Source organism: Crocuta crocuta, unplaced genomic scaffold, assembly GCF_008692635.1.
Source record: "Crocuta crocuta isolate KB4526 unplaced genomic scaffold, BGI_CrCroc_1.0 scaffold588, whole genome shotgun sequence".
NCBI classification, from domain to species: Eukaryota; Metazoa; Chordata; class Mammalia; order Carnivora; family Hyaenidae; genus Crocuta; species Crocuta crocuta.
In genome coordinates, this window is record NW_027532829.1 from 101,277 (window position 1) to 108,428 (window position 7,152).

Below are 7,152 nucleotides of genomic sequence, written 5' to 3' on the forward strand. Positions count from 1 at the left end.
CCATTCTGTTCCTGAGGAAGGGTGCCTAGGAAGTATAGTTCTAGAGCTTTTGCATATCTGTAAATGTCTTTTTGTTCCTGACACATGAATGAAATTTTCTCTAGATTTCTAGATTTGTGTTTGAATAATTTGCCTTTATGAATTTGAAGACATGGTTTTATTGTCATCTGGCTGCCAGTGATGTATGAGTCTAAATGCCAAAGGCCCTGATCCTTTGTAAGTCATTTTTCTCCTCTTTTTTTCTCTAGAAGATTTTAGGAAATCTGTTTACCNCTTCTTGACCATGTGGGCCTTTTTCCCTCATTCATTGTGGTGGGTACATTTTAGGCCTTGTCAATCTGGAAGCTAATACTTTCAGAAATTTTCCTATATTATTTCTTACCTCCTTCTCTTCATTTTCTATATTTTCTTTGTGTCTCCTATTCTTTGGATTTTGGACCTCATGCATTGATGCTATAATCTGTTACTCATGCCTCTCCTATTTTCCATTCCTGCCTCTTTGTTTTCCTTTCTGTGAAATTTTCTTGATGTAAATGACATCTTCATTGAAATTTTTTCTCTTGTGCTACCTTTAATTTTCAAAAGACTTTTCTTCTTCTCTGTTTCTTTTGTATAAAATCTTGTTCTTTTTTTAGTAATATAAGTAATATAGTGTGTGTGTGTGTGTTTGTGTGTTTGTGTTTTCTTTGAATTGTCTGCTTCCTTCAGGAACTTTTTTCCTGTTTGTGTCATTGTCTTTCACAATTAAGACTTTAATTAAACAGCTTATTGATTTTTTGACTATTTTATTCATATTTAAGAGAGAGGCCTTGGGGCTCAGTCACTTAAGCTTCCTACTCTTTATTTTTCTTTTATGAATATAATTTACTGTCAAATTGGCTTACATGCAACACTCAGTGCTAATCCCAACAAGTGTCCTCCTCAATACCCATCACCCATATTCCCCTTCTCCCCTCCCTTTCCACCCTCAGATTGTTCTCTATATTTAAGAGTCTCTTATGGTTTGCCTCTCTCCATTTCTGTTTGTAACTTATTTTTTCCCCTTCCCCTCCCCCATGGTCTTCTGTTAAGTTTCTCAAGATCCACATGAGTGAAAACATTGGATATCTGTCCTCTGACTGACTTATTTCACTCAGCATAATACCTTCCATTTCTATCCACATTGTTGCAAATGGCATGATTTCATTCTCCCTCATTGCCAACCATATTCCATTGTATATATAAACCACATCTTCTTCACCCATTCATCAGTTGATGGATGTTTAGGCTCTTTCCATAATTTGGCTATTGTTAAAGGGCTGCTGTAAACATTGGGGTACACGTGCCCCTATGCATCAGCACTCCTGTGTCCCTTGGGTAAATTCCTAGTAGTGCTATTGCTTGGTAATAGGGTGGTTCTACTTTTAATTTTTTGAGGAACCTCCATACTGTTTTCCACAGTAGCTGCACCAGTTTGCATTCTCATCAACAGTGCAAGAGGGTTCCCGTTTCTCCATATCCTCACCAACACCAAAGTTTATTTATTTTAGGGGGGAAGAGAGAGAGAGAGAGAGAGAGAGAGAGAGACGGAGGGAGGGAGGGGCAGAGAGAGAGGGAGACACAATCCAGAGCAGGCTCTAGGCTCCAGGCTCCAAGCTATGAGCACAGAACCCAATGCAGGGCTCGAACTCATGAAGCATGAGATCATAACCTGAGCCGAAGTGGGACGCTTAACCTAGTGAGCCACCTAGGAACCTCAATAAATGAACTTAAAAAACAAAACAAAACAGTGAGGCCTTAAAAACCTGATTGCAATTCAGTTTGGCTTTACTGCTAGTGATTGTGTCAGGGTATCCCCCATAGGTGTCTCAAGGGCTATTCCATTTCTTGAGAGAATTATCTCCAAGTTTCTTGCCTGGCTGTTAGCCTTTTAGAGTGGGGCATCCCCAAGGGGTGGGATTCCCACCATTTAGAATACAGATTTGCATGGAATGTTCCTGATTCCACTCCTCTACAACTACGACAGTACCTGGTATCTCCAAACTCAGAGCTTTTGTGGGTTCATTTTCTCTGGAGAAAAAGATTTCCAGTCTCTTGCTACAGAAAAATGGATGTTCTTGGGAAGATAAAGATGTTTACCAGTTTTGTGTCTAGGCTTTCAATCAAGCCTTCTTTTTAGCCTTGTATCTTACTTGTATCTTCAAGTTTGAATCTTCCCAGGGTTGTGTGGAGCAGATCAGCTTTATATCTCATCAGGTCCCCCTTTATAAGCAATGCAGATGTAGCTTACTTCATCTTGCTTCATTTGTCACTTCAATCTGCTTTCCATCTTCTTGTCTTTTCTGTTCTGGTCTTGTCTTCTCTATCATTATCCTTGTTATTCCTTTCATTTATTAATTCAACAAGTACTATTGAGTACCTACAAGTGTCAGGCACTATTCTTGGTGCTTAGGATACAATAAAGGAAGAAAATCTATCCCTTCCTTGTAGAAATTACATTTTAGTCAGCGAGATAGATTAAAAAAAACATAATAAGGTAAATTGTATGGTATGTTAGAAGGTAACAAGTGTGGCTATGATCTGAATTTTGTGTCACCCCAAATTTTATATGTTGAAATCCTAACACCCAAGGTGATAGTATTAGGAGGTGGGGCCTTTAGGAGGTGAGTAGGCCATCATGATTAGGATTAGTGGCCTTGTGAAAGAGACCCCAGAGAGCTAGCTTGTCCCTTCTTCTATGTGAGGTTACAGTGTAAAGATGGCTGCTAGTGAGGAAACAGGTTCTCATAAAACACTGAATTTGCCAGCATCTTGGTCTTGGACTTCCCAGCTGCCAGAACTGTGAAACATAAATTTCTCTTGTTTATAAGCCACCCAGTCTGTGGTATTTTTGTTCTAGCATCCCAGCCAGAGTAACACAGTACCATGGAAAAGTACAGCAGGATCAGGAGGATAAGAAATCCTTGGGTTGGGGGAAGCATAGGTTGTACTTTTTTGTTGTTCTAGAACTTAAAAATATTAACTAAGTTTCTTTAGAGAAGAGGTAAGGAGTTAAATCATGATTCTACAAGTAGCAAATTTTGTGTTTGTCCTTCGAAACTATAAAAATATGGAGCACTTCATGAATTTGTTATCCTTGCACAGGGGCCATGCTAAATCTCTGTGTCATTCCAGTGTTGGTATATGTGCTGCCGAAGCAAGCACGGTTGTAATTTTAAGTAGGGTTAATGGAGACTTCATGAAGAGGAAGGTATTTGAATAAAGCAGTGACTCTTAACTGGGGGGTGGTTTTGCCTTGCAGAGAACATTTGGCAATGTCCAGAGACTTTTTTGGTTGTAATCACTACGGGATGATTGGGCAGTGCTTCTTGTATCTAGTGGGTTGAGACCAGGGATGCTGTTAAACATCCTACAATGCATGGGATAGCTCTCCACAACAAAGAATTATCTGGCCCAAAATGTCAGTAGTGCTGAGGATGAAAAACCTTGCATTCAAAACTTAGAGGCAGTGAGGGTGGCAGCTATGCAGAGGTCTGAGGGAGGAGAATTCTAGGAAAAGAGAAAAGCCATGGCAAAGGCCCTAAGATAGGAACGAGACAGGCTTTTTAGAGGAACTGAATGTAGGCCCAGAAGTGTTGTAGGACATGAGGTAAGATGGTGAATGGGGGCAACATTATGTAGTGACTTGGGGGTCATTGTAGGGACTTTGGCTTTTATTCTGATCCAGTGGAAGTTTTGATAGGGAGGACATGTCATGGTAGGATTTAGGTTTCACAGAATCACTCTGGCTATTGTGTATTGATTATTGGAGGGAATGATAGAGGCAAGGAGAGACCAGTTATGGGGCTGTTGTACTAATCCAAGTGAGAGATTATATAGAGCAGTGGTAGGTAGCTGTGGAGATGGATATATGTTGAAGCTAGAACAACAGGATTTCCTGAAGGGCCGAATGAAAGATGTAAGAGAAAGAGAGTGAAAAATAGCTTCAGGTTTTTGGGGGGAGCAATTGGAATGAGGGAGTTACTATCAACTGAGATTGGGAAGACTGTGGTAAAGCAGAAATTAGTAGCTCAGTTTTAGAATGATGCGTTTGAAATCTGTATTAGACCTCTGAGTGAATATGTTAAATAGGTAGTTGGATAGGTTGGTCAGGGGTTTAAGAGTAGGAATCCAGGTAATGTAAACATGTAGATGTTAATTTTTAATTATTTATTTATTTCTTGAGAGAGAGAGAGAGTGAGAGAGCAAGCTGGGAGGGGCAGAGAGAGAGAGGGAGATAGAGAATCCCAAGCAGACTCTGTACTCTGAGTGAAGAGCTAAATGTGGGGCTCAAACCACGAACCACGAGATCATGCCCTGAGCCAAAACCAAGAGTTGGACGCTTAACTGAATGAGCTACCCAGGAGCCCCTGTAAACATGTAGATGTTATTTACAATCACAGGATTGGGGGCACCTCGGTGGCTCAGTCAGTTAAGTGTCCAGCTTCAGCCCAGGGAATGATCTCGTGGTTCATGGGTTCGAGCACCACATTGGGCTCTCTGGCAGCTCAGAGCCTGAAGCCTGCTTCAGATTCTATGTTTCCCTCTGTCTGCCATTCCTCTGCTCCTGTTCTGTCTCTCTCTCTCAAAAATAAGTAAACATTAAAAAAATTTTAAAAATCACAAGATTGGAGGAGATTACCAGGGGAGTGAGAGTATATTGGAAGGAGACTTTGCCTGGGGGCACTTCTATTTTAAGAAGTCTGAGAGGAGAGAGGGAGCGAGTAAAAGACACTGAGGAGTAGCCCCTGAGGTCAGAGGAAATCAGGATAGTGTGGTGTCCTAGAAGCTAAGTGAAGACAGTGAACCAATGGGGAAGGACTCATCAGCTGTGCCAAATGCTTCTGATAGGTCAAGTAAGATGAAGACTGAGAATTAACCATTGAACTGCCTAACAGGGAGGTCATTGACAACCTTAACGTGAACCATTTGGATGGAGTGGTGGGGACCTGATTCTAGTTGATGAATAGAAGGAGAGGAGTAGGAGGCAGTGAATATACACAGTTCTTTTGAGGAGCTTTTCTACAAAGTGGAGCAGCAAAATGGAACAGTGACTGATAGGGAAAGTGGGGTCAGGAAGTTCCCTTTCTTTGTTAAAAGGTGGGAGAGTAAGAACATGCTTATATGTTGGTTGGAATGTTCCAGTAGCAAGGAAGGAAACGATGGTGCCAGACAAAGGGAAGGGAGAACTGGTGTGGCAATGAGCTTAAATAAGCTTGTCTTTCTTATTGCTATATTTCATTTTAGTAGGATTTTCCAGAGGGGCTGAACCAGTTGACATTCCCACCAACAGTGTCGGAGGGTGCCCGTTTCTCCACATCCTCGCCAGCATCTAGAATCTCCTGATTTGCTCATTTTAGCCACTCTGACCAGCGTGAGGTGGTATCTCAGTGTGGTGTTGATTTGTATTTCCCTGATGAGGAGGGACGCTGAGCATCGTTTCATGTGTCTGTTGGCCATCTGGATGTCCTCTTTGGAGAAGTGTCTGTTCATATCTTCTGCCCATTTCTTCACTGGATTGTTTGTTTTTCGGGTGTGGAGTTTGGTGAGTTCCTTANAATTGGGAAGACTTTTATCTCCTATTCTGAATGACAGGCTTGCTGGATAGATGATTCTAGGCTGCATATATATTCTGTTCATCACATTGAAGATTTCCTGCCATTCCTTTCTGGCCTGCCAAGTTTTGGTAGATAGGTCTGTAACTACTCTGATAGGTCTCCCTTTGTATGTTAGGGCCCTTTCATCTCTAGCTGCTTTTAGAATTCTCTCTTTGACCTTGTATTTTGTCAGTTTCACTATGATATGTCATTCAGAAGACCGATTCAAGTTACTTCTGAGGGGAGTTCTCTGTGCCTCTTGGATTTCAATGTCTGTTTCCTGCCCCAGATTCGGAAAGTTCTCTACTATAATATGTTCAAGGATCCTTTAGCACCTTTCCCTCTCTCTTCCTCTTCTGGAATTCCTGTGATATAGATATTGTTACATTTGATTGCATCACTGAGCTCTTGAAATTCCCTTTTGTTTTCCTGGATCAGTTTTTCTCTCTTTTTCTCAGCTTCCTCTTTTGGTATAATTGTGTCTTCTAATCACTTCTTCTCCTCTCTGCCTCTTCAATCTGTGCATTGGACGCCTCCATTTTTTTNGTTCCAAGCTTTTTTCAAGCCCAGTGATTAAGTCTATGACTATTATTCTAAATTCTTGTTCAGTTATGTTGCTTATATCTATTTTGAGCAGTTCTTTAGCTGTCATTTCTTCCTGGAATTTCTTTGGAGGAGAGTTCTTCCATTTCATCATTTTGGCTAGCTTTCTGTCTCTTGTTAGTTTTAAAAGCTTGTTATGTGCTCTGCACCTGTGAGTACTGCTGTGTTAAAGAGGGCTCTTTGACTATCCAGGGCCTGTCCATTCAGGAAGTGTTCTGTGAATGGTGTGTCTTGTTCCCTCTTATTGAGACTTTGGTTATTTTATTTCCCTACTTGTAGTGGTATTTGGGACTCCACCATGTGTACTTTGGCTTGTTTCTTGAGGTAGCCCTGGAAAAGAAAACAGACAGACAAACACACAGGGATCAAAGGCACGCAAATGCACAGACAAATCCAACAAGTGAGGAAAGCAAAAGGGAAAAAGAAAAAGAAAATAAGAAAAAGAAGAAGAAAGAAAAGGAGAAAAAGAAAAAGGCCAAAAAACCCCACAAAAACAAAAGACAAAAGACAGTCTAAAAGCATAAAACCAGAATTCCAGCTACAAATAGAGAGCAGGTTGTATGTAGTGCCCATGGAAGAGCATATACAAAGAGAGACATGTTAGGGCAGGGAGGAAGCAAAATTGGACGATGACCAGACAGACTAAGAGGCTTAATTCAGAGAGAGAAAGAGGAGAATATGGTAGGAGGCGAGGAGGAGGAAACGAGTATAGTGTTACTCAGAGAAGCTATATGGTCTGATTACTCCGGAGAGAGAGAGAGGTAGAAAGGTAGCAGTGGAGGTGTAGAATATACATCTAGAGAATGGATTAAGTGTGAGTCTTTAAGCAAACCAATGACCAGAGTGCCCCGTCCAGCAGAGTGGAGGGATACGAATGAGACAAGGGGAGAATATATCTGAATAGAAAGAATTGACCTAGAATTGATCTAGGCAG

General features: G+C 41.1%; 1 protein-coding gene and 1 pseudogene across 1 annotated transcript in view; one reads left to right on the forward strand and one right to left on the reverse strand.

Moving 5' to 3' along the window:
- TRMT2B (tRNA methyltransferase 2B) overlaps positions 1-7,152 on the forward strand; it is a 61,013-nt gene that overhangs the window by 33,850 nt on the left and 20,011 nt on the right.
- Positions 3,083-3,183, reverse strand: LOC144216025 (U6 spliceosomal RNA; annotated as a pseudogene).